A 26,818-nucleotide genomic window follows, 5' to 3' on the forward strand; every position below is an offset into this window, starting at 1 on the left:
TAAGCTCTTCACAAATCCAATATTGCTGCGTCCGCCCCTTGTTGCCGCCACTCTCTCAGTTTGTGTGCACAAACGTCTGCACCCGCCATGTGCGGGTCAACGTGCTTGTTGAGTTCCTGGTAGTCCATGACGGGTCGGACTTTTTGTTTGTTCCCCTGCCTGATAGCCATCAGGGAATCAACCCCTTTGGGGGCCCAAGTTTGTCTTCCGGGTACGGGACCAGCCAGCCATTGTCCTTCCAAACCTGGAGCTCTGCCTCGTACTGCCCCCTAAGATGTGTGGGAGGAGGATAGTCTGCCAGCCGATTCTGCACGGACACTGGTGGCTGGTCACCCGACCACTTCCAGGACACAGTCCAGGCATTCGTGCCCCTGTTGTATTTTGCGTGGAAGTCGAGTTCATCAAGAGTGATGGCTGCGTAGACCGGTGTCTCAAGTTAGGAGAACCTTACATCACCGGCGCCGTTTATGGTGATTCCGCCCAGCCATGTAATGGAATCTATTCCAAGAAGAAGGTCGTACCACAATAGTTTCCCGTCGACCACCAACGCTTTCACAGCCACCGGGGGGGGGGGGCACTGGCAATGCTTACATAGACCTCGCTCATCCCACTACACATCAGTGAACCTCTGCCAACGGTTCGTCCTGGGACCTTCCGCTCCTTCCATGCGGTGCAACATTCCTTGCGTATCGGAGTTTGGGTGCACCCGGTATCAACCAGTGCTGAGTGTTTGCACCCGTCAACATTCACGATTACTTCAGGGAGCGCCTTGTTCACAGCCGCTTTGGGGAGGGTGCTGGCGCAGCAGCTTCCTCCCCCTGCTCGTTTCCTGGACATGCCCGAGCTAAATGGCCTGGCTTGCCGCAATGGTAACAACACACCCACTTCCGTGCTCCATAATCCGGGGCGTGCTTCGCGTCACTCCTACAATCCCTGGCGAACTGGTTGGGGCTGCCACATTTATAGCATCGTCGGCCCTCTACAGGCGATTCCAATGCCTCAACTGCTGCCGAGACTGGCTCCGCATCGTCCTTCATGCTGTTTCGGGCTCTACCCAATAGCTCCTCTAATCCAAGCTTGTTAAGCCTCGATGACGCCCGCAGCAGTCGACTGGCGCTTTCCGGGAGCCCAGACAGGAAGGCGCATGCCAGTATACGGTCGCTTGCACCCCCGAAGGGGGCAGCAAGCTTCTTCAGGTCGGCCAGATAGACATCAACCATCTCCCCTGGCCCAAGCCATCGTCCAGAAAATTGCCGCCAGGCAACAAAAGGGTCCACTCCAAATGCTCCGTACAATGCCTCTTTAATTTGTTCTATAGTTGCGTCATCCCCGAGCTGCTGATACACGGCATAGAGGCCCCCTTGATGAGCCTAAGCAGGATCCTTTATCTTGCACAACTGGCAAACGCGTTCGGCTTTCTCTAGCCATTCGACCACCGAAGGTTCGTCCGGGGAGCCGTCAAATTCTGGGATTAATTTCAGGTTGAACTTGTCCATACTGGAGATATCTGCCGAAATAGCTTGAAGTTGAAGTCCAATCTAAACAAATTCAAAGTCCAAGGGACAGTAAAGCGGTTCGATCAGTACACACACAGACACGGTGATACGCCACCAACACGAACCAGCGTACAAAATTACCAACTGGCCGTTCTTTCCTCACTACTTGCCTTCCAAAACGACCTGAATTTATAGTTGTCGAAGACCAACTGATTTCATATATGCACAAGATTTTGTGAGAGTTTCCGAGATCATACCATTACAAAACGCCGTCGGCGCCATCTTGGAATTCTTTTCTTATCCTAGCTTCGCAGCGATCACAAAGCACACATGCACACCTAGGTCATTTGAACGGTAAGCCCTCATTTTCACAGCTTTTGCCACATGATGTGACTTGAAAGATTGCAAACATTTGGAAATGTGTACTTTCTCTTATAACAACAAACGGAAATATGACATGGTTTTACAACAAAGATATAGTCATTTAGATACATCAGAAACAAGATTATTAAGCCATGATATTGTTATCTTGGACAAATCTAAAAGCATTGTTCTCATCCTTAATTTGTTCCAAATGCACAAATTGAGTTGAACACATAAACATATGAACTATCAGCATGTAAAGAATAGCTTGAAAACAACATGATCCCTTAAAGTAATAAAATTTATATTAGTCATGATAGGAGCATGATGTCTAATGAAAAAAAATTTAAATATACTTTGTGACAATGCTTAGAATCTTAACCTCCATCTTTAAAAGTTTTTGATTACAAAGTTAACCCATAACAAAATCATGTATCTGTCCATTTGATCTCTTTAAACTAACTTAACTAAAATCTAATATACGAGAAACAAAATATTTTTAGCAATTTTGAAGTCTGTTTTTTCAGAGGACTGAATGATTATATGTGAACCCACACTGAATAGTTTGTAATTTTATTATAAACTCACAATGTCTGTCCATCTGTTTGTTTCCATTTTTTTTTAAACTGTATCTCGTCCAAGACAAAAGGTTGCAGAGCAACGCAAGTTGACTGAAAGCATTGCATTTTTTTGTAGATCGTTTTTATGGATCTTTTCCATGGTTAAAATAGTTGCTAAGATTTAAAAAAGGGGTCAATATTGGAATAAATTAGAACTTGGTAAGCGTGAGTCAACTAAAACTACTTTTCCCTGCATGTGCTAATCACACAAGAAGACCAGTAGTATGATTACATTTTCAAAGCTAAACATGCCTTTATTAGTATTATTAGTAGTAGTAGTAATGTGATTGTTATTAAAATTATGTCTGCATTAGCACCAATATTTTTCAATAACTTCTCTCTATTCTAAAATCACGCCTATCATTTCTATTCAACTGAAAGCCCTTATGTCTACGCATCTGTTCACATGTGCTTCTTTTGACACATAACCTAATTATTTCTAGGACAATCTGTGAGTCACAATGATGCAACCTTTTTTTTTCACTTTCGTTGTATTTTGAAATCAATCCTCATTACAAATCTATAGCTGTTAATGGAAGGATTGTTATGCCAGTCACAGTATCCCTAAGTGGAAAAAACTTTAACACTTCAAAATATTTTTTCTTCCTCTACCACTTGCAAACAAAATCTCTGTACAGATTTGGATTTCGCATATTTTGGATTTTTAATTTATATCTATTTGTCAACATTGTAAATCCGACTACTTCTTATGAGAACATTGACTCTTGCCATCGTTTTGCTATTGGAAATATCTAACCACTGCATATCCTTTTATCTTGACTTTTAACCTCTATTTGTTAATTTATTTTTCATTTTTCATTTCTTTTCTCCATTGCATTAACTTTTTGCATATATGATTAGTTTTTATATAATGCAGTTTCAATTTATTAAGTACCAGCATATTCATAGTTTCACTATAATATTTATTTGCTACTATCTTTGCTCTGATGAAAAGAACGCATTTTTTGAAACTGCAGATTAAAGAAAATAACTATATTTCATTTTTGGGTATCATGTCGAACAATAACTTCTTGTAAATTATAATTTACAGGCTTAAATTGTGTTCTTTTATGGCAAGCTCTATTTCCTATCTTGGTTGTATTGTGCTTTTTTATTTGATTGGTATGATGATATAAATATTAATATTTATATTAGCTTACAGTATCTTTGGGTTTGTAAACTTAATTTTTACTTGATTTATTTATAACCCTGTTTATCGCTTTATAGCAGGTCAATATTTTTTAATTTTTAAATTGCTATGAAATACAGAGAAATGAAATTTGGTACACTGGAAGAACATAACAACGTACCTTATTTCTTGTGGCGAAAATTGTGGGAACACAAGCTTACCTCTTAAACGGCCTCGGTGTGCACATTGCTGACACAGCGTCATGATGCCGAAAAGGGTTCAAGATGGCACCTGCGGCCTTATATAACAATGCAATCTCGCAGAATCTCATGTGCTCTCGTGCACATATGTAAATTAGGAGGACTCTGTCTTTTATAAAAACAGGCCACTGGAACAGATGGGGCAGACATAAAAACGAGTCTATGGAATGTACTGACGGACGCTGCTGCTGCAGTGAGCTGAGTTTTTGTGTACTCTTTTTTTCTTTGCAACAACAAGCTATCTCGGCATAAATTTTTACTATGGACAGATTCGACCTGGTATCAGAGTTTGACGGGTCCCCGGCTGGTCCTTCGGTGGTTGAATGGCTGGAGAAGAGTGCGTTTGCCGGTTGTGCAAAATTAAGGATCCAGCTATGGTCATCCCATTGGAGCTCACTAAGGAGGCTTATGCCATGTACCAGCAGCTCTGGTATGAGGCAACAATGGAGCAGATAAAACAAGCGTTGTACAGAGCATTCGGTGCACTCCCTTTTGAGGCAATTCTCTGAGCTTCGGCTTGGGTCAGGGGAGACTGTGGACATCTACCTGGCCGACCTGAAGAAGCTTGCTGCTCCCTTCAGTGGTACAAACAACCTAATATTGGCATGCGCCTGTTTGTCTGGGCTCCTGAATGACGCCAGTCAGCTGTTGTGGCCGTCGTCGAAGCTCAATGAGCTTGGATTGGAGGAGTTGTTGGCTAGAGCCTGAAACCTCCTAAAGGACAATGTGGAACAGATCTCGGCAGCAGTTGATGCACTAGAATCACCTACAAAGAGCCCACAGTGCTATAAATGTGGTGGACCCAACCACTTTGCCATAGACTGCAGAAGAAGTGCGAAACGCACCCCAGACTATGGAGCATGGAAACAAGGACGCTGTCACCAATGCAACAAGCCAGACCACACAGCACGGAATTATCCAGGAAACTGGCCAGAGGAGGAACCTGTGGCGCCAGCACCCTCCCCAAAGCAACACTGAACAATGCACTTCCTGTAGTGACAGTGCCTGTTGATGGGTGTAGGCGCTCAGTGCAGGTTGACACCGGATCCACCCAAACCCTCATATACAAGAAATATTGCACCACATGGATGAAACAGAATGTCCCAGTATTAACTGTTGGTGGAGGCTCGCTAGTGTGCTGTGGGATGAGCATTGTCCATATAAGTGTTGGCGATGCCCCCCCCCCACTGGTGGCTGTGAAGGTGTTGGTGGTCGACAGGGAGCTTCTTGGATATGACCTTCTCCTTGGAATGGACACTATTACACAGCTGGGTGGAATCACCGTGGACGGTGCGGGTGATGTGAGGTTTTCCAAACGCAAGGAACAGGTTTGTGTGGCAATCACTCTTGATGAACCTGACTTCCACACGAAATACAACAAGAGCACAAACACGTGGATCACATCCTAGAAGTGGGGGGGTGTTCACCTCAAACACACAAAAGGGAATAGATCTGAGAAAGTAGAATCTCCACTCCCGTTGAACCTACTCTCCTGCCAAATCTGGAATCTCTCCAGCACCGAAAAATGAAGCTCGTTTTGTAGTTTCCAGCTTCACGCGCACTCAAGATTTTGCGAGAACGCACATAATAAAATGCTGGCCGCCATCTTTGTTTTTCCTTTTCTCGACCTGAATTCACTCGCTGCACACCCACGGTAAGACATTTGTTTTTCTTAGCTTCTGACCACACGCCTCCCTGATCTCAAGATCATATTTCATAGTCTCTCATCCACTGTGGCAGTCGCCTCTCTCTACTTGGCCTCTGATGTGTCTCGTCCTCCTCCTGTTGCTGCACATTCCCTCCATTGCTTCGCCTTCGACTGGTCTGATGTTGAGAATATATTTCGGTACTCCGTTCACCACAATGTTGTTTCTGGTGTTCCTCCCAGTCATGCGACCTCTACTCCATTGTGTGGTGCAGCGCGCCCCCGGTAGCTTCACCCATACCTCATCCCCGAGTTTAATGGTCGCTGTGGCCTCTGCCTCTCTGCTTGCCGGCTAAACCCTGGAATGTTTCCAGGAATATGCAAACGTTGACAGTTACGTAACCGTCTCTGGCACTTGTTCCAATCTAGGACAACATATTATACCAGTAGACAGCTTGCTCAGGTGAGGTGCCTCCTCTGACCGCAACTGCCTTTTCTCGACCTGAACTCACTCGCTGCACACCCACGGTAAGACATTTGTTTTTCTTAGCTTCTGACCACACGCCTCCCTGATCTCAAGATCATATTTCATAGTCTCTCATCCACTGTGGTGGTCGCCTCTCTCTACTTGGCCTCTGAGGTGTCTCGTCCTCCTCCTGTTGCTGCACATTCCCTCCATTGCTTCGCCTTCGACTGGTCTGATGTCGAGAATATATTTCGGTACTCCGTTCACCACAATGTTGTTTCTGGTGTTCCTCCCAGTCATGCGACCTCTACTCCATTGTGTGGTGCAGCGCGCCCCCGGTAGCTTCACCCATACCTCATCCCCGAGTTTAATGGTCGCTGTGGCCTCTGCCTCTCTGCTTGCCGGCTAAACCCTGGAATGTCTCTAGGAATATGCAAACGTTAACAGTTGCGTAACCGTCTCTGGCACTTGTTCCAATCTAGGCAACATATTATACCAGTAGACAGCTTGCTCAAGTGAGGTGCCTCCTCTGACCGCAACTGCCTTTATGGTGCAGTGGTTTCTCTCCATGATCCCGTTGCCACTGGGTCTGAAGGTAGCTCTGAAAAATTGTTGGATATTCCATTTCTTCATTACTTCCGTCACTGCTACTGACTTGAATGCGGTTCCGTTGTCAGTTAACAGCTCTTCCACGGGACCTCGAACTCCAGAAACACCTCATTGAGGATTGCCACTATTTCATTGCCTGTTCCTCCACGTAGCTTCTTCCATAAGGTAAATCGCCCAGGCCTGCAGTCAATCATGGTCAGGTAAAGTCCACCCCTGTAATGGGTGACATCGCATGCCAGTCTCTCCCAGGTCCAACTCACCTCCAATTGACCAGCTTCATGTGTGCTTGGAGCAGGATCAATCGACTGACATCTGTCACATGTCCTGACCACTTGCTCTCGGAAATCCAGGACCGGTCTTACTTTCCCTTTAGTTGGTTGCAGAACGGCCATCAACGGCAAAATGCCTGACTCAATATCCTCTGTCCAAGGCAGCAGTATACCCTCCCCAATCCATTGGTCCACTTCTTGTTCAAACTCCTTTCTCGCCCCTCCTCTGAGCGAATTAGTGTAGCATGCCACCCTGTTTGATGGCGCTTGATGTTTCCATGCCACTCCACAGTCCACTGCTCTCCGTCGAATTCGGCTCGGAAGTCCTGATCTTTGATCGAAATTTTTCTTTCCTCCCCGGCCTTGTTGGTCCCTCCGAAAGCTTGCTCTGTTACTGCGCACTCAGCTAGTCCGAACCTCATGTTGTTGCATGTGATGGATTCCAATGATGGCTTGGACATCAGGTACCAGATGATCAGTGACAATTGCATGGACCCTCATCCAGTGTTTAGCAATATCAATAGTGACGGTCTTCCTCCCTCGACACTTTACTCACAACCCATTGAATGCCACTACTTCACCCTTCCCTTTCCATCTTCTGACCAGCGTCGTGTGCACCATGGTAGTGGTACAATCAGTGTTGATCAGGGCCATAACTCCCTGTCCTTCCACCACGATCTTCTGCTTGGGCATCTGCTGCGAGTGCATCACTATTCTCGAATCGGGGCAGCCGCTGGCGCTTCGGCTTCCCCTTGCCAGTTTCCCAAACTTGTGCATTTCACCACTAAATGGCCTCTCTGATTGTATTAATAACACACTGCCCATTGCATAACTTCCTGCAGTCTCTTCTCATGTGTGGGCCCCCATATTCGAAGCATGCCACCCTCGGGTTAGGCATACTCTCCTGCCCACATCCTGCTGTACCATTGCTGTTGTCCCACCAGACTACGTGGGCTGGGTGCTCACCAAAATCTTTGCAATTTTGAGCAGCTCACTCACATTCAACATCTCCACTCCTGCTGCAAACGTTTTGATATCTCTTCTGAGAGCCCGGTAATGAATGTCATTTTGACTACGTGACTCCTCGCATGTCTCCTGATGCCCGACAACTCAACCAATCTCCTTATCTCATTCGCGTAGACATCAACAGATTCACCAGTCCACCTCTTCTCCTTAAATTTATTAAAGGCCTTGAAAGGCCCCTCTGCAAAAGCTTCGATCAGTTGAACCTTGATGGCGTCCGCGTCACCCTGATCTCGCTCGCTAAGCTCCAAATAGAGGGCCAGCGCGTCCCCTTCTAGAAACAGTGATATTACTGCGGCCACATCGTCCAACTTTTGAATCCGTGCCACAAGGTCCACTTTTTTAAGCCACGCCACCACATCACCGTTGCCATTAAAAAGCTTAATCATGTTGCTTAAGCCAGCATTGGCCATGGCCAAAATAGCTTGAGCCACCCGAGGGGGAGAGGAGTTCACCTCAAACACACAAAAGGGAATAGATCCGAGAAAGTAGAATCTCCACTCCCATTGCACCTAATCTTCTGCCCGAATCTCTCCAGCACCGAAAAATGATGCTCGCTTTGTAGTTTCCAGCTTCACATGCACACAAGATTTTGCGAGAATGCATGTAATAAAATGCTGGCCGCCATCTTTGTTTTTCCTTTTCTCGACCTGAACTCACTTGCTGCACACCATCGGTAAGACTTTTGTTTTTCTTAGCTTCTGACCACACTTCCCCAGAGACTGCAGAAGCAGTGCGAAGCGCACCCCAGACTATGGAGCACAGAAACGAGGACACTGTCACCTATGCGACAAGCCAGGCCACATAGCACGGAACCCGTGGCACCAGCACCCTCCCCAAAGCAATGCTGAAAAGTACACTTCCTGTAGTGACAGTGCATGTTGATGGGTGTAGGCGCTCAGTGCTGATTGACACCGGATGCACCCAAACCCTCATACAGAAGAAATGTTGCACCACATGGATGAAACAGAATGTCCCAGTATTAACCATTGTCGGAGGCTCGCTAGTGTGTTGTGGGGTGAGCATTGTCCATATAAGCGTTAGCGATGGCCCCCGGTGGCTGTGAAGGTGTTGGTGGTCGACAGGGAGCTTCTTAGATATGACCTTCTCCTTGGAATGGATAATTTTACACAGCTGGGTGGAATCACCATGTATGGTGCAGGTGATGTGAGGTTTTCCCAATGCAAGGAGCAGGTCTGTGCAGCAATCACTCTTGATGAACCTGACTTCCACATGGAATACAACAAGAGCACAAATGCGTGGATCGCGTCCTAGAAGTGGTTGGGCGATCAGCCACCAGTGTCCTTGTGGAATTGGCTGACAGAGTATTCCCCTCCCGCATGGCTCAGGGGCAGTATGAGGCAGAAGTCCAGGTTTGGATGGATAATGGCTGGCTGGTTCCGTACCTAGAGGATGAGCTCGGGCAACCAAGGGGGCTGATCTCCCTGATGGCCGTCAGGCAAGAGAATAAACAGGTCCGACCCGTCATGGATTACCAGAACTCAATGAACACATCGACCCACACATGACGGGGCTGACATCTGCACTCGTAAACTGAGGGAGTGGTGGCAGCAGGGGGCATACACAGCAATCCTGAACCTGCAAAGAGCCTTCCTGTAGAAATCGCTGTGCCCGTTCCAGACAGTCGATATTAAAGGGACTTACTATTGTTTCACCAGGCTGGGGTTCGGCCTGAACGTAGCCCTGAACATTATGATAGCGATTATGCAGGCAATCCGGTCAGGATTAAGCTGTGCGACAGGCGACATCATCGTATATTGACAACATTTTTGTGGACGAGAGCCTCATGTCTGCTCAGGCGGTGAAAGAACACTTTGAGAGCTTTGGGCTGTCGTGCAAGAAGCCAGAGCGCCTGTAAAATGGAGTGAAAGTTCTTGGCTTGCATATAAGTGGCAGTGCAGATGGACTCCGCTGGAAAAGAGGTAGTGGCATCCCAGACGTTCCATCTAACATCATGTGTCGGAGCATTTTTCCGTCTGTGGAAAACTGGTGGGCCACTTCCCTGCAGTGGGCGTAAAGTGACATGCGATTTCCATATCAACGGTATGGGACGATGAGGTGCATGATCCCGCTCTGCAAAGCATGCTGGTGGAAATTGTGGCCAGAGTGACCGAGGACGACCCCATACAAGAGAGCTAGTGTGTCGACGGGAGTGAGTTTACAGTTTGGGTAGACGCCAGCTCACTCACCATTGGCATTGCTCTGGCGGTCGATAGATTTATCGTAGAAGATGCCTGCTGGCTTCGGCCGGAAAATGACTCTGGGCACATAAACCTGGCTGAGATTGATGTTACACTCAAAGGGGTAAATCTGACGCTTCAGTGGCAGGCCAGAGTGCTACACATCGTCACAGACTCCACGTGCGTGCATCAATGGATAACCAATGCCTTGAGTGGGAAAGCACAGTTGACAACAAAGGCATCGGCTGAAATGCTAATACGGAGACGACTTGGTACCCTAACTGAGATCATCGAGGAATTTAACCTGACCATAGATGTGACACTGGTTCAGTCCTGTCAGAATCGCGCGGCTCGCCTGACCAGAGTGCCACACTGTTGGCTGGACCTGGCAAAAGAAGTGTACAAACCAGCACCTGTGAATTGCGCTACGGTGGGGTATTGGCAAATCCATTGTGAGGAGTTGCGAAACCTGCCGGTCAATCGACCCAGCACCCATCCAGTGGAAGAAGGGAAAACTGAGTGTGAGAGGAAATTGGAACAGGCTCGCAATGGACGTATCTCACCACACCGGCGGGCATTTTTTGGTGCTCATCGATTGCGGACCATCTAGATTTGCATTGTAGCAGCCCCTTCGCCAACAAGACTCGGCCGCCATTGTCCGTGTCTTCCTCAAGCGTGGTCCCCTTTCTGAGATACTGACCGACAATGGCACCGCCTTTGTTAGCGAGCAGTTCAAACAGTTCGCAGATGGCTGAGGTATACATCTGCGATTTTGGTGCACTCATGTGCCTAACGGGAACGGAATTATTGAGAAAAACCACAGGCCCGTTAAGACCATCGTAGCTAGGAAGGGGTGTATGATGCCTGAGGCGGTTTATTAATATAATTTCACCCCTAAGTATGACATTTCACCCTCTACCGCACCAGCTGAAGCACTGCATAAGTATTACGTCAGGGTGAAAGGCGTGAAGACCAGGCCCACCGTCCAAACCGGAGGTGATGAGAGAGAGTATCAAAGAGCGGGATGTCGTCTTGGTTAAGAACTCCGCAGCAAGTGCACCACATGCTAAGGAACCGGGCATGTTCATGAGGTGATCAGCCCGCAATCAGTGCGGATTGACGGGGTGCCTCGTCACATCAAGGATCTTCAATTGACATCATAAGCACAGCTGCCACTTGGTGAGGAGAGCGAGACTGGATCTGAGACCATCATTCTGGGTTATGCCAACTTCGTCGGACAGCAACCCTGAGATTAGCAGCCTTAGGTTCACCAACCCTTAGACCGAAGACAAAAGCACAGGTGAGAACGAAGCCCCCCAACAATCCCTCTCTCCGAAGAAGCACCCGAAGAAAAAGGTCACCACATCCCTGCCCTCTCTGTGATAATGATATCAGGGGGGGAGTGTGGTGAAAATTGTGGGAACACAGGCTTACCTCTTAAACGGCCTCGGTGTGCGCTTTGCTGATGCATCATCATGATTTTTTTTTTTTTTTTTTTTTTTTTTTTTACAGTGATCACCACTTATCAAGACCAGGAAGCCACTCAGGAATAAGGGTTATTGCAAGTACATTACGTTAGTGTGGAGATTTGATGAAGTGTTTACTTAAGGGGGCGGTTCATTAGGAATTTGTTAACGTTGGACTTGAACACATCCAAGTTGTAGTCAGGTGGGAAGCAGGCAGACAGAACAGAGTTCCACAGGCGTGCAGTTCTAAGAAAGAAGCTTTGTTCATGAAATCCACGTTTTGATTTAGACACAGATAAAGAGTGGGGGAAATTTTTCACAGTGGATTCAGCTAGACGGGTGTTTTTCGTGAAGGATTGGTGAGGGGGGACCAGAGATTGGAGTTCAGATGAGCACCTGCCATGGAAATAACGATAAAACAAGGATAGGCTCGCAACATCTCTTCTGTAGGAGAGAGGTTGCAGGGTAGAGAAAAGGGCATCCCCCACTAAGCCACGAAGTCTATTTTGTACTCTGTCAAGGCAGGATAGGCTGTTTTTAGCAGCTCCTTCCCAGATATGGCAACAGTATTCCATCCTTGGACATACTTGGCTTTTATATAGATAGAGAATTGCATCAGTAGTGAGATATCTTCTGGAGCGGTAGAAGGATCCCACCATCTTTCCAGCGACCTTGGCAACAGACTTGATGTACGTGTTCCATTTCAGATCAGGAGTAAAGGTCAAACCCAGAAGCTTGTCAAAACACGGGGCCTCACCCAGCCGAGAGCAATCCATCACAATTGATGCCAGATGGGGATCAGAGTGTTGATGATGTAAGGATAGGAGTTTGGTTTTGGATGCATTAAAGGTACCAGCCACGTCTTCCCCACTGGACCACGCGCTCTAGATCAGAGGAGAGAGAATCAGAGAGAACTTTGTCATTTACAGCCTTTGATGTGTTGCCTTAGATGGTCGTGTCATCAGCATAGATGTCAACGAATGATTTAAGTATGTGTTTAGGGAGGTCATTGATGTAGATCAGGAAGAGAGTTGGGCCCAGGATTGACCCCTGAGGGACTCCAGCATTTATATTGCAGGCCTCCGATTTTTGTCCATCTACCACTACTCTTATGAGCCTATCGGAGAGAAATGATGTAATGATGCTGAAAATGGTCCAAGATGGTGTCTGCGGCCTTATATAACAATGCAGTCTTGCAGAATCTTGTGTGCTCTCATGCACATATGTAAATTAGGAGGACTCTGTCTTCTAAAAAAACAGGCCACTGGAGCAGATGGGGCAGACATGAAAACGAGTCTACGGAAAGTACTGACGGACATCGCTGCTGCAGTGAGCTGAGGTTTTGTGTACTCTTTTTTTCTTTGCAACATTTCCCATATTTTTATGGAATTTGAACAAATATTTTGAAAGTTATACTAATTTTTCTATATTCTGGTAATTTTAAGTGTGTATCACTTTATTGCAAGTATCTAAAAATGTATATTTTCGGTGATAAAACAATATTCTAATTTTATATTTCTATTTATATAGAAATAAAGAACATATCCAGTAACAATATTAACCAAAAACAAGAACAAATTTCACATTATTTTGTTTAAGGAAATATATATTTATCAACATAACTTCAATGCTTCAAAATCATTTTGAATAGCCTCTTGTCAACGGATGATGTCAATTGGCAGATTTGAGATGATGTGATGCTATAGGAAACTTCCAAAATCTTCCTTCAAAATTCATCCTTTGACAAAAATTGAATACCTCATTTATAAACGTTCATCGTTATTATTGACCGAGCTGCTCAATTGGGTTTATACCTCCAAATTTTCTCCATTAATGCGTAATGACTTAAGGTAGGATGTCATAGCATGGCTGAGTTGGATGGTGCATTGTCGTGCATACAAATCAATTTGCAGTGATGTGCCAATGGAAGGTCATTAAGCCGTGGTGACAAATGCTCATTTAAAAATAAAATATAAGACTGGCTTGTCAGTTTGACACCTACTAGCACTCGAAATTATCCAATTAGTTCATCGTAGATTATTTCAGTCCAAAACATGACACTGTTGATGGTATTGATGCAGGATAGGGAATCCACAAGGACTTCAAACTTTGGCCCACCCATCTGATCCATCAAGTGTTGCTCTGGCCTCATAGGTGAAAACATTTTCAAGGCTGGTTTTCATGTATTTCTGAGCTCAAGCTAAACGTTTTTCCTTATGAGTTTTGTTTAAAACAGATCTTGCTATGCGATTAATGCTTCTTGCAATTTCATTTAAGACATTGCAGCATAGGTATTCCAGCCTTATCAAATATAGCAGCACTGTTGCTGCCAAACTGCTTGATGAGTAGTTGGCGAATTTTGCTAACATCCCGAGCAAAAACTGATTTCTTGTGTTTTTCCTTGGTTTCTTGTCCTTCCTTCGTTTGATGTTTGAATTTTCAACGAACGAAGACAATGTTCTTCAATCTCTTCCAAGTTCCTTGTCTATATCTACAAGAGATAAAACTTCTACAAGGCCTGCACCAACACGTTCCTTTTTACTAGCTCTCAATCGATCCTTTCTAGGCATTTTGGGAGACCTGCAATAAAGTGGTACACACTTAAAATTACCAGAAAATAGAAAAATTAGCATAATTTTCAAAATATTTGTTCAAATTCCACAAAAATATGGGAAATAATTCACCTTGGTATGCTCTTCCAGTGTAGCAAATTTCACTTCTCTGCGTTTTATAGCAATTTAAAAATTAAAAAATATTGACCTGCAATAAAGTGATACACAGAATATATATATATATATATATATATATATAAGGACTTGTTTAGAGGCTATCAAACTGCAGTTTGTGGAAAACACCATGGACACGGAGTAATTTAACTTGTCAGAATTTGACATTAAATAACTTAAAACTGTTGATAGATTGTCAGGAGCTGGAAGGTAAGTGTCAGCTAGCTGCTGAGCTGGATGTGAGTAGGCTCCTGGAGGTAAGCATCAGTGGACTGCTGAGCATGACATTAGTGGATACTGGAAGGGAGCGTCAGCGGGCTGCTGAGCTGGACATCAGTGGGTATTGTAAGGTGAGTTTCAGTGGGCTAATGAGTTGGACGTCAGTGGGTACTGGATGGTGAGCATCAGCGGGCTGCTGAGCTGAACATCAATGGATATTGGAAACAGTGACCAGATGTTAGCAGGCTCTAGAGTGTGTAGCCTGATGTTGACTGGCACTGGAACAGATAACTGAGCATTGGCAGTCTCTGGTGTGGTAGCCTGACGTCAACCGGAACTAGAAGGCTGCAGGAGGCACCAAGAGCTGGAAGGCTGTAGGAGGCACCTATTGCTGCTGGAAGGAGCTGGAGGAGTAGGCAGGCATTTCAGAGGCTTGTTAGAGTGCAGGCAGTGGAGGATGAAAAACTTTTGAAAGATTAGCCCTGCGAAGAGTTGCTTGTGAAAAATTTTCTAAGTTTGTGGAAAAACTTTGAACAACTGCTGCTGAGAGCTTTGACTGGCTGCATCAAAGTGTCAACTCCTCGGTCCATCCCTTCACTGTAGATTCCAAATGTCAGCAGACATGCTGTATTTATGAAATCATATTGATGCAACAGTCGCCGTTCTTAAGAAAAAACAAATTAATAGAATTAAATCCTTGCTGAATTAATCACAATAAATAGTGTTTCAGATTTAAATTTATCACGTTTATATTCGATTTAGATGGGAATCAAAGTCTCTCATTTTATTTAATGAAAATAAATGGTTGAATTTAGATTTCTTTCTTTAAAGTTCAAAATAGAGAAAGGAGGTTTTAGTATTTTTAGCACAAGGTCAGTAGTTCCATTTGTTTGCCACCAGGCGGCATCTGTGAGAATGTTTACAAATAAAAAAAATGGTCAGTGTATTAAAAATATGCACCTCAACATAAGCACACTGCAACAAGACCCTCTCCCTGAATAATTGATCATTGTCAATTAGAAGTAAATATAAGACTTGTACTTTTCTGAGAAAGTAACCTTCCTTCCTGAACATGTCCACCTGGTTGGACTTGTGGATGCTTCTGGATTTGGCGCTAACTTTGGTGGAGCAGATTGTGATTGTGTTATTATTTAATCAGGTGAGACTTCTGGATGTGTTAAGCTAGATTCTGTCTCCTGTGGAAATTTATAAAGATGAGCCAATTTTACTGTCAATTGAGATGGTGTCAATCCGGTTCCCTTGCTTAATAATGAGGTGTTTCTCTAAGCGTTTTAGGACTCTGAAGGGACCCTGGTATGTTGGTGTCAGAGGTCTCTTCACCGAATCATTTTGGATGAAAATAAACTCGCAGTCCTGGAGTTGTGGAACATGGATAGTTGATGAGAGTTGCCTGGGTGGCGTATATTTCAACTGGGCTATTTTATGGTGTAGTTCCTGAGTGAAAGAACTTGCATGAATGAAGTTGGGTATGGTGTTGTTAAAAAATTGGCTGGATAAAGAAAGTGTTGTACTGGACTATTTCTGCTGGAAAACATTCTAAGTCTTTAAGTAAGTTGAATATAAACGAGTATTAATGTTAGTTCATCTACCCAGTTTTTGGAAGGATGTATTGTGGACAGAGAAACCTTTAGTATCTGGTGGATCCTTTCCACAAGGCCGTTGGCACATGGATGGTAAGTGGTGGTCTTGATATGTTTGACACCGAGCAACTGAGTAAACTCCTGAACCCTAACTCTGCCCCACGGTCTGTGTTAATGATGCTGGGTACACAAAATAGTGCAATCCACTCCTGAAGTACTGTCTTTGCTACATTGTTTGCATAGGTATCTCTAATGGGTACTGCTACTGGTCATCTCAAGAAACGATCAACTACTATGAGGAGGTACTGGTAATTCTGACACATTGGGAGAGGTCCGACTATGTCTACCTTGTATTTCTGGTACTCAAGGCATGTTTAAAACCCAATTCCGGTTTCCATACTCCTTCTTTGCCTATTAGTCAAGCGCAGAGACACTATCTCAGTGATTCGACAGAAACACCCAGCGGTAGATCTTGTTTCTTGGCTAGGGCAATGAACGCCATTTTTCCTCATTCCCAGCACACCCCACCCCTAAAACTGGACACTTGGGAGTGCTTGAGTACGATATATGCTTGAGCAATTAGATTGGGTTGACCTTTTTCTAATGGGTTGAAGGTACCGGATTGACAGTTCTTGGCTGCTGTTCCTGACTGGTAGTACAGGAGCCCTAACTTTTTGGTAGTGCTTAGAGCGGCTGCTCCATCAACAGTTGAATAATATCGGGTTGTTTGTAGTGCCATGACGCACATGGAAAGGGACCCTGCACTCATCCCTGGTGGGCTTTCCTGAGGCCACAATCCTAATTGGAGAAAGGTCAGCTGATGGTCTACTTGTGATGCATGTCTGTTGCTCTGCATAACCTCTTGTTTAGCTCCCCCTTACCTAAACCGAAACTCTTTAAAAAAATATGATGACAGTACAATCTAAAAATAAGCTTAAACCAGGCTTAGGGACAAACAACTTCAAGTTGCCTCCTCCCTTGAGGCTTGCATTCACAAATATCCGTGGGTTTAGAACTAATTTAGCTGATGTTGAAGCATTTCTCTTAACAAATACCCCGGATATCTTAGCACTAAGTGAGACTAACCTACACTCCTCCATCCCCTCTAACCACTTTAACATGCCTGGATATCTCCCACTCTGCCGTAAGGACTGTGACAGACACATGCACGGACTTGGAGTTTACATTCATAATACCCTCCCCCTGACTAGAGAAACAAACCTAGAAACAGATGATCAAACCTTTATGTGCTTTAGACTAAACATGCAACACAATATTAGCTACTATTATTTTCTCTACCGCTCTCCCTCGACTCAGGACTGCACCATAATAAACAAAGTCTCTGACAGCATAGACACGGCACTGTCCCATGACACTAGCGCACAAATACATGTATTTGGTGACTTTAATGTCCACCACAAAAACTGGCTTGGATTCTCTACTTACACAGATGCAGCGGGCAGCACAACTCATAGCTTCACCATATCTCACTCCCTATCACAAATTGTTACGCTTCCAACCCGTTTCCCTGACCAGGAAGAACAACACACATCACTTCTAGATCTGTTTTTGATCACAGCTCCCGATGACTGCATAACAAAGGCCCACAGCCCACTCGGGAACGCTGATCATGCAGTGATAATGGTTGAAATCGCCCTAAACTCTAGAGCTAAAACTGAAGAGCCAGTGCTCAAAACAACGAGATATTATAAAAAGGTTGACTGGGAAGCCATCAGGGAACTAATCAGAGATGCCCCATGGAGAAATATTTTTTCTCTCCCTGCTGAACAGTGTGCAAACGAGACCACTGACTGGTTCAAAACTGCAATCGAAGCACATGTTCCCATGCGGAAATTTTATAGTAAGCCCCACTCTCCCCAATGGTTTACGTCGACTTGCGCAACTGCCATTGCTCAAAAGCAGCATGCATACCATAGCTTTAACTGACATAAGTCCAGTTCAAGCAGACTGAAGTATATAGAAGCTAGAAATAACGTTAAGAAAGAAATAGTGACAGCTAAGAGAGAATTTACGGAAACCACTAAAAAGCGCATCGAAGCACAAAAACTAGGAACTCGAGACTTCTGGAAAATCTACAACAGTGTAGTAAATAATGGGCAATCAACAATTCCCCCACTAACCAACAATCATGAGGTTGTCTCCTCAGCAACCGACAAGGCTAACATGCTTGCCAGTTGGTTTGCCTCCAACTCCACACTGGACCCTTCCAACCACCCCCTACCTGACTTTCCTATGCAGACAGACGCCACACTAGAAAATCTAGAAATCACCCCTGCTCAGGTGCATGCCATCATAAAAAACCTTGACACTTCAAAAGCATGTGGACTCGATCTCATCCCAGCTGTGCTATTAAAAAAGTGCTCAGCCGAAGTAGCTCCAGTTCTCTCCAAACTCTACAACAAATGCCTTAATGAATATTGCTTTCCGGGCTGTTGGAAAACTGCTTTTGTTGTACCAGTATTCAAGAATTCTGGCGAAAGGACTGACCCATCAAATTATCGCCCCATTAGCCTCCTCCCACTTTTTGCCAAAATATTTGAGACCTTAATTAACCATGCTCTAGTCTATCACCTTACAGATGCTACACTTCTGACTGACAAACAATATGGATTTAGACAAGCCCGTTCCACAGCAGACATCCTAACTGTAATCTCTGAAGTATATACCATTCACTGGACAAAGCGGGGGGAGGGCAGAGCGGTAGCTCTAGATATATCTAAGGCTTTTGACAGGGTATGGCATGAGGGTCTCCTCAGGAAAATTAGATCATGCGGTATCACTGGTAGAATACTTAACATAATTAAATCCTTCTTAGATAAGAGAAAAATCCAGGTTGTCCTCGACGGTTGTACATCTAAACAATATGATATAAATGTGGGAGTGCCCCAGGGTTCTATCCTTGGACCTCTATTGTTCCTGATATTCATAAATGACCTCCCCAACAAAATTTCCTCTGAGATGGGTATATATGCTGATGACACTACACTCTATGGCAGGCACGACAGGAAGACGAATGAACAGATTTCTAAAGAAATGGCAGAAACACTAGAGGAAGACCTCCAATCTGTGGTGGAATGGGGACAAAAGTGGTTGGTCGCGTTCAATGCTGCCAAGACTAAACTAGTTTCATTCAATAATTACAAGAAACCCTCTCTACCACCTATAGCAATGGCCAACAACTCTTTATCTGAGAGTACATCTTTCAAACTCCTTGGCCTAACGTTCACAGGAAACATGAGTTGGAACAATTACATTGAAGGCATTGCCAGGGCCACTGCAAAAAAGGTGGGCTCTCTCTACCATGCTAGACAACTACTAACACCCGAAAGTATCCTGTACCTCTATAAGGCCACCATTCGCCCATGTATGGAGTATTGCTGTCACATCTGGGCTGGTACATCTGCTACTAGTCTCTCGCTCCTTGACAAGGTTCAAAAAAGAGTCGAACGCCTGATAGGCCCTGAACTGGCATCTAAGCTTCAGCCTCTGTCCCATCGACGAAATGTTGCATCCCTCTGCCTTTTCTACAAGTATTTTAGTGGTGAATGCTCTGATGAACTGCAATCACTTATGCCCCCACGACGTGAGCACCCTTGACAAACCTGACAGGCTACTAAATCCCACTCCCACACTGTAGAGATCCCTAGATGTAAAAGATCTTTTTACTCCAATAGTTTCTTCCCCAGAACCACTAGACTCTGGAATTCCATTCCAGGTCCCTGCTTCCCCAACAGTACTGACGTGCAGAAGTTCAAGTGTAACGTGAACCAACATCTTGCTGCCCAAATACCTACATAGTACCCCAGTAGTTGTTGCCCCTGATAGTAGCCCCCTACACCAAAGTGGCAATTTGCCTTGTTTGGGGTGAAAATGTAATAAAAAAATTTTAAAAAATGTTCAGCCAAACAAAATGATTAGTGATGAGTCTGACCGTTTCAAGCTTGCTGGAATGTGACAATCCATGCAGGTGGTCCAAAATCTGTCTTCTGAGTGCTGGCAGTGTAGTGTCTGGTTTGATTTAATTTTCTCTCACTGTAAAATGTTCTACTGCTGAAAGGTGCGGCAATTCCTTCCGTTGTAGGTACGTGTTAGCCAAAACTTCGGGGAGGGTTGTGTTGGATTCCTGGGTTGCAGCTATCAAATCTTATCTGAGTGGGCTGTCTTCTACTGTATTGACATCAGATCTTGACAGGAAATCAGCAACATCATTCTCTTTTCCTTTCATACCAGATATCAGACATGAACTGTGAAATGAAGTCTAGATGTTTAATTTCACAAGCAGTATAGTTGTCAGAGTTGTTCTGCAGAGAGGTTGTCAACGGTTTGTAATTAGTTAAAACCATGAAATTCCTGCATTCCAGTAAGTGTTGAAAGTGTTTAATGGCAAGATAAATACCCAAAAGTTCTTTAGAGAAAGTGCTGTATCGACTGAGCTGGTGATAGTTTAGCCAAGAAGAATGTGATGGGTTTACATTTGTCGCCACACTCCTGTTCTACCACTACTCCAACTTCAGTGTCTGAGGCATCTGTTGTGAGATATATTCGTTTGGATGTCTTCATTGAGGTGTGCTAACTTTGTAAAGTTGACTAGGGAAGTTTTTGTTACTTGGAAAAATTTTATCTGGTCGCCCTCCAGGGAGATAGCTTTATTTTTTTTCTGTAGAAGATTAGTAAGAGGGTTGAGGAGATCTGAGCATTCCAGGATGAATCTACGGTAGAAATTTACCATCTCCAGGAAGCGTCACAGCTGCTTAATCGACGTGGGTATGAGGAAATCATGGATAGCTTTTATTTTATCAGGCAGAGGAGTGATTCTACGAGCATCTGTGTGATGTCCAAGAAAGTCAACATGTGCCAAAATTTATATTTATCTCCGTCTAATTTTTCAGGCGCTTTGGCGACCAACCCAAACCTCTTCAAATGAGCCACTACCTCCTTGGCAGTTACCAGAGTCTCATTCACAAAAATGTCGTCTATGTATGAACTCACTGCCCCATCTCCTTTTCCCATTGTCTCCAGAATCTTCCTGAGGATAGTTGACATGATCTTGGGTGCCGAATTCAACCCGAACCCCACTCACGTAAGGCAATAGGTTTTGCCTTTGTACCTGACTAACTGGTATTTCCAGAGCTTCTTGGAGATGTGGAGTTGCAAATAGGCAGATTTTAGATCTACCAATGTAGACGCGCCATTCATCTGCCTCCATTCTCTAATGGACTCACTGCACACATCTACGGTGTCGCTTCCAGTATGGCACTTAACATGTTGGTTCAGTTCTCGGAAATCCAGGACCGGTGTTACTTTCCCTTTAGTTGGTTGCAGAATGGCCATCAATGGCAAAATGCCCAACTCAACGTCATCCGTCCAAGGCAGCAGTATACCCTCCTCAATCCATCAGTCCACTTCTTGTTCAAACTCCTTTCTCGCCCCTCCTCTAAGCAAATTAGTGTAGCACGCCACCCTGTTTGTCAGCGATGGCTCTTTATGTTTCCATACCCACTCCACTGTCCACTGTTCTCTGTTGAATTCGGCTTGGAAGTCTTGATCTTTGATCGACATTTTTTTTTCCTCCCCGGCCTTGTTGGTCCCTCCAGGAGCTTGCTCTGTCACTGCGCACTCAGCTGGTCCGAACCTCATGTTGTTGCATGTGATGGTAACGCCTCCAAGCCGGCATATAACATCCATTCCAATGATGGCTTGGACGCCAAGCACCAGATGATCGGTGACAATTACATGGACCCTCATCCCGTGTTCAGCAATATCAATAGTGATGGTCTTCCTCCATCGACACTTCACTCGCGACCCATCGAATGCCACTACTTCACCCTTCCAACCAGGGTTGTGTGCACCATGGTAGTACTACAGCCAGTGTTGATCAGGGCCATAACTCCCCCGTCCTTCCACCACGATCTTCTGCTTGGGCATCTTCTGTGAGTGCGCCACTATTCCCGAATCGGGGCGGCCCCTGGCACGTCGGCTTCCCCTTGCCAGTTTCTCAAACTCATGCATTTCATCGCTAAATGGCCTCTCCAATTGCATTTGTAACATACTGTCCGTTGCAAGAACTTCCTGCAGTCTCTTCTCATGTGTGGTCCCCCATATTTGAAGCATGCCACATGCCACCCTTGGGTTCGGCAGACTCCTGCTCACATCCTGCTGTACCGTTGCTGTTGTCCCTCCAGAGTCCGTGGGCTGGGTGCTCACCAAGATCTTTGCAGTTTTGAGCAGCTCACTCACATCCAGCATCTCCACACCCAGGACCTGCTGCAAACGTTTTGATATCTCTTCCGGGAACCCGGTAACGAATGTCATTTTAACTATGTGACTCATGGCATGTCCTCTGATGCTCGACTACTCAACCAATCTCCTTAGCTTGTTCGCGTAGATATCAACAGATTCACCAGTCCACCTCTTCTCCTTCTACTTATTAAAGGCCTCGAAAGGCCCCTCTGCAAAAGCTTTGATCAGTCGACCCTTGATGGCGTCCGCATCACCCTATTCTCGCTCGCTGAGCTCCAAATAGAGGTCCAGCGCGTCCCCTTCTAGAAACAGTGGTATTACTGTGGCCACATCGTCCAACTTTTGAATCCTTGCCACGAGGTCCACTTTTTTAAGCCACGCCACCACATCACCATCGCCATTAAAAGGCTTAATCATGTTGCTTAAGCCAGCATTGGCCATCACCGAAATAGCTTGAACCTCCGTAATGGGGGAGGGGGTCACCTCAAATACACAAAAAAGGATTATAATTTCAGAAAGTATCTCCACTCCCATTGCGCCTACTCTCCTGCCTGATCTGGAATCGCTCAGCACCGAGAAATGAAGCTCGTTTTGTAGTTTTCAGCTTCACACGCACACAAGATTATGCGAGAACGCACGTAATAAAATGTTGGCCGCCATCTTTGTTTTTCCTTTTCTCAGCCTGAACTCACTCGCTGAGTACCCACGGTAAGACTTGTTTTTTCTCAGCTTCTAACCACACCCCTTAATTCTAGTCTATTTTTACTTTGTCATATAGAGAAAAGGCAGCGATTTTAAAGATATTTACGTTAGTTTTATCTAGTTATTTATCCTGTTATAGTTGTAAATTTGGTCCCAATAGTATACTCTTACGTCAAAGCGGCACTGTGCATAGTTTCGGTTGAAGAAAAACAAAAACAAAATATGTTGAGATTGGTTATGTGTTTACCTCCATAATGATGTTTATTATTTGCTGACTCTATTTTTTCTTCAAATAAAATTTTATTTCGTTTTTGCTCTAAGTAAAAATATTTGCAATTTTATAATCTTATTTGGTCAGTGGCAATGACATATTTTCTTTTAGTGGCTGTTATAATTTTCTTATAATAACTTTCTCTTTATGCTGATATCTCCTCTCTCACATGATCTTTTTTGTTGTTGGTATATATCAGTATAAGTTTATTTATCCAGTTATCATCAGCAAGCGTAGCCATTTCAATAGTTAAAGTTTGTTTGTGCCTTAGAGAGCAAACTAGCTATATTTTATCCATTGATTTAACTCTTCATTGAATTAACTCTCAATTGAATATTGCCGATATTTTTACATAGTAATAGGATTATGCTCATTTGCATTATTTCATGGCTCAATGAACTTTGCATAAAAATCATGCTCTTTGACAACAAGTTCTCAGGCAGCCATATATACAGTAACTGGCTTGTAAGGACATTTGACCTCCTCTAACATAGGTAGATACTCTTTCAGGAACTTTCATTGCATCTATTATTATTTTCATTGCATTTATTATTATCAAGAAGGCAAATCTACATGGGGTTTTCACCATTATAAAAACCTAAATTACAACCACCATTGCATTTAACAATTGCAATGGTGGTTGTAATTTAGGTTTTTATACCATCTATGGCAGCACATCAAAGGCCGTAAATGACCAAGTTCTCTCTGATTCTCTCGCCTCTGATCTTGAGCATGTGGTACAATGGGGGAAAAAGTGGCTGGTTACTTTTAATGCATCTAAAACTAAGCTTCTATCTTTGCATCATCAACGTTCTGATCCTCATCTGGCATCAAATGAAATGAATGGCTCTCGTCTTGGGGAGGTTCCATGTTTTGACAAGCTTCTGGGCTTGACCTTTACTCCTGATTTAAAATGGAATACATACATCAAATCCGTTGCCAAGGTCGCTGGAAAAATGATACGATCTTTCTATCGATCCAGTAGATATCTATCTGATGATGCGATTCTCTACCTATATAAGAGCCAGATACGTCCAAGGATGGAGTCACATCTGGGCAGAAGCTGCTAGGAAGACTTATCCTGCCTTGATAGAGTTCAGAATAGACTTTGTAGCCTAGTGGGGGGGGGGTGCCCTTTCCTCTTCCCTGCAACCTCTTTCTCAAAGAAGAGATGTTGCAAGCCTGTGTCTGTTTTATCGTTATTTTCATGGCAAGTTCCCGTCTGATCTCCAATCTATGCCCCCCCCCCTCACAAAACATTCATGAGAAACACTCGTTTGGCTGTAAACACTATCAATAATTTCCCCCACTCTTTATCTGTGTCTAAACCTAAACGTAGATTCCATGAACAAAGCTGCTTTCTAAGAACTGTACACCTATGGAACTATCTTCCGTTTACCCGCTTTCCAGCTGACTACAATATGGCCATCTTCAAGTCCAATGTGAACAAGTTCTTGATGAGTCATTCTCCTTAAGTAATCCAGTTTACCAAATTTACATTTCTAACGATTACTATGATATTGCCCTTTTGACCACTGTACACTCTTTAACTCTTATCCTCAAGTGGCCGCTGGGCCTTGATAAGTGGTGATTCCTGGGTAAAAAAATAACATTTTATTTCTTTTTTGCTTTAAGTGAAAATCATTTTCAACTTAACCTTATTTGGTAGTATTAAATATATAGAATAATAAAATACTTTATGAAATATGTGAAAAATGTGAATGGTTTCCTTTGGTTATATTGGTACTTGTAAAATCTGTAACTCATGCTGAAACCGACTTTTCATTGGTATCTTCCAACAGTTTGCATAAAACACAGACGATGCTGATGCGCTTAGCTAATCAGATTGCAGCAGACAACGGCTTTCAATTGAGAATTTTGTAAATTGTAAATTTCATTAAGACAATTAATTAAAGCAATGACTATATCAACATTTAAAGACAGACGACTCAGTCTCTTGAAAGACTGAATAAAATTTAAACACTGTCTTTTTTTGTCTTTTTTCTTAAACTCCTTATTTTAAACCAAAAATGTAAAATAAAACTTGTTTTATCCTAGCCCTAACGTAACATCATAATAACCCTAATCTATCTGAAACCCAACACTAAACTACTCTAATACCAACTGGCCTGAGTTAAAAACTGTAATAATACAAAAACAATTTATTGAAACAAACTGAAAATAAATTAAATAATCATTAACTTTATCATGAAAAAGTTCTTATAAAAATCATACTGGTTGAGTCACTATATTTTCTTCATCAAAAGAAAATATTTTTTATAAAATATTTTTCTAGCTTTAAAATTGTTAAAAATCTTTACCTGTTTGAATAGTGTTGCCTCGTTTTAATTTTGAGGCACAGAACATTTCAATTCAGCATCTTTTAGCTATTTACATAAAAAGCTGGAAGAATCTAAGGAAATATTGATTTTAGCATGGGTCATTAACTTGATCAGTACCTTTCAAATATTTATAGATTATTTAGTTGCACCAAGAGCAAAGGAACAGAATGGCTAGATTTATTACATGCATTGTAATGCATTAGGTGAGCAGTGTTGCAAACAAAATAGCATTATTATAATTGTTTTTTGAAGAACATCAACGAAGTATTTGAGCTTTCCAAATATCTTTTTAAAAATGTATTTCTTTTGTAAACTATAAAACTTGTGTAAATTATAAAAGACCGTTATTAGACTTTTGATACAATATTGAAGATTTTGTTTATATTTAATCCAATATAAAAAAAGAATTGATTCATTTTATTGATAAGTATTGCAACAACTGTCTTTATTTTGAATTTGATCTAGAATGCATTTTGGGACTTAATAAAATCGTGCATACCACTTAATAATATAAATTTTACTTTTATGTTCATAATTTTTATTAATTGTATTTGCAATAAACATAAAATTAGTCTTTCCTTGACATTTATAATTTAATTCTTTTTTTTTTTTTTTCAGAATATCCAGTATTCATGAGAAAAACAAGTATCGTTGCGTTCCAATGGATCGACATTCTTTTGGTGACTTGAAATATCAAAATGTCTTACAAAAAGATATTTTGAAAATTCTTGATGTAAATGGCCGAAACAAATAAAATTATACCCTTGTGAACTATAAACCTTCTTTCATCACAGTACATTTTATGATATATTGAAAAATACATTTTCTTGTCAACTGTATATGTACTTATTTTTTTCTTAGTATTACTCAGTAGAACACTACCTTGAATGTTGCATGTGTATTTATATAATGAATTTATGTTGCATATGATTAATGCACTTATGGATTCTTTTATAAATGCTAAATTCCAAGCATCCAAAACATTTTTTAAACTCTGTGGAAAAATATCTGGTTTTAAACATTTTTTCTACCATTTTGATGAAATATTTTTTTAGCTTTTTGTTTTGTTTTTGCTTCGTAAAAATGTGTTTATATATATGCGATTCACTGAAATAGAGAAACTGTCGTAGTGATGGGAAAAGGCAGTAA

General features: G+C 43.1%; 1 long non-coding RNA gene across 1 annotated transcript in view; it reads left to right on the forward strand.

The window, feature by feature from the left end:
• Positions 1-26,447, forward strand: part of LOC145302613 (uncharacterized) — a 49,775-nt gene extending 23,328 nt beyond the window's left edge. The window contains exon 3 of the long non-coding RNA XR_013873704.1: positions 26,288-26,447. This is a non-coding gene — a long non-coding RNA (uncharacterized LOC145302613). The remainder of the gene's footprint in view (positions 1-26,287) is intronic.
• Positions 26,448-26,818: the final 371 nt, after the last annotated feature.

This window comes from Euprymna scolopes, chromosome 2 (assembly GCF_053919585.1).
Source record: "Euprymna scolopes isolate OS-2025 chromosome 2, ASM5391958v1, whole genome shotgun sequence".
In the NCBI taxonomy this organism is placed as follows: domain Eukaryota; kingdom Metazoa; phylum Mollusca; class Cephalopoda; order Sepiida; family Sepiolidae; genus Euprymna; species Euprymna scolopes.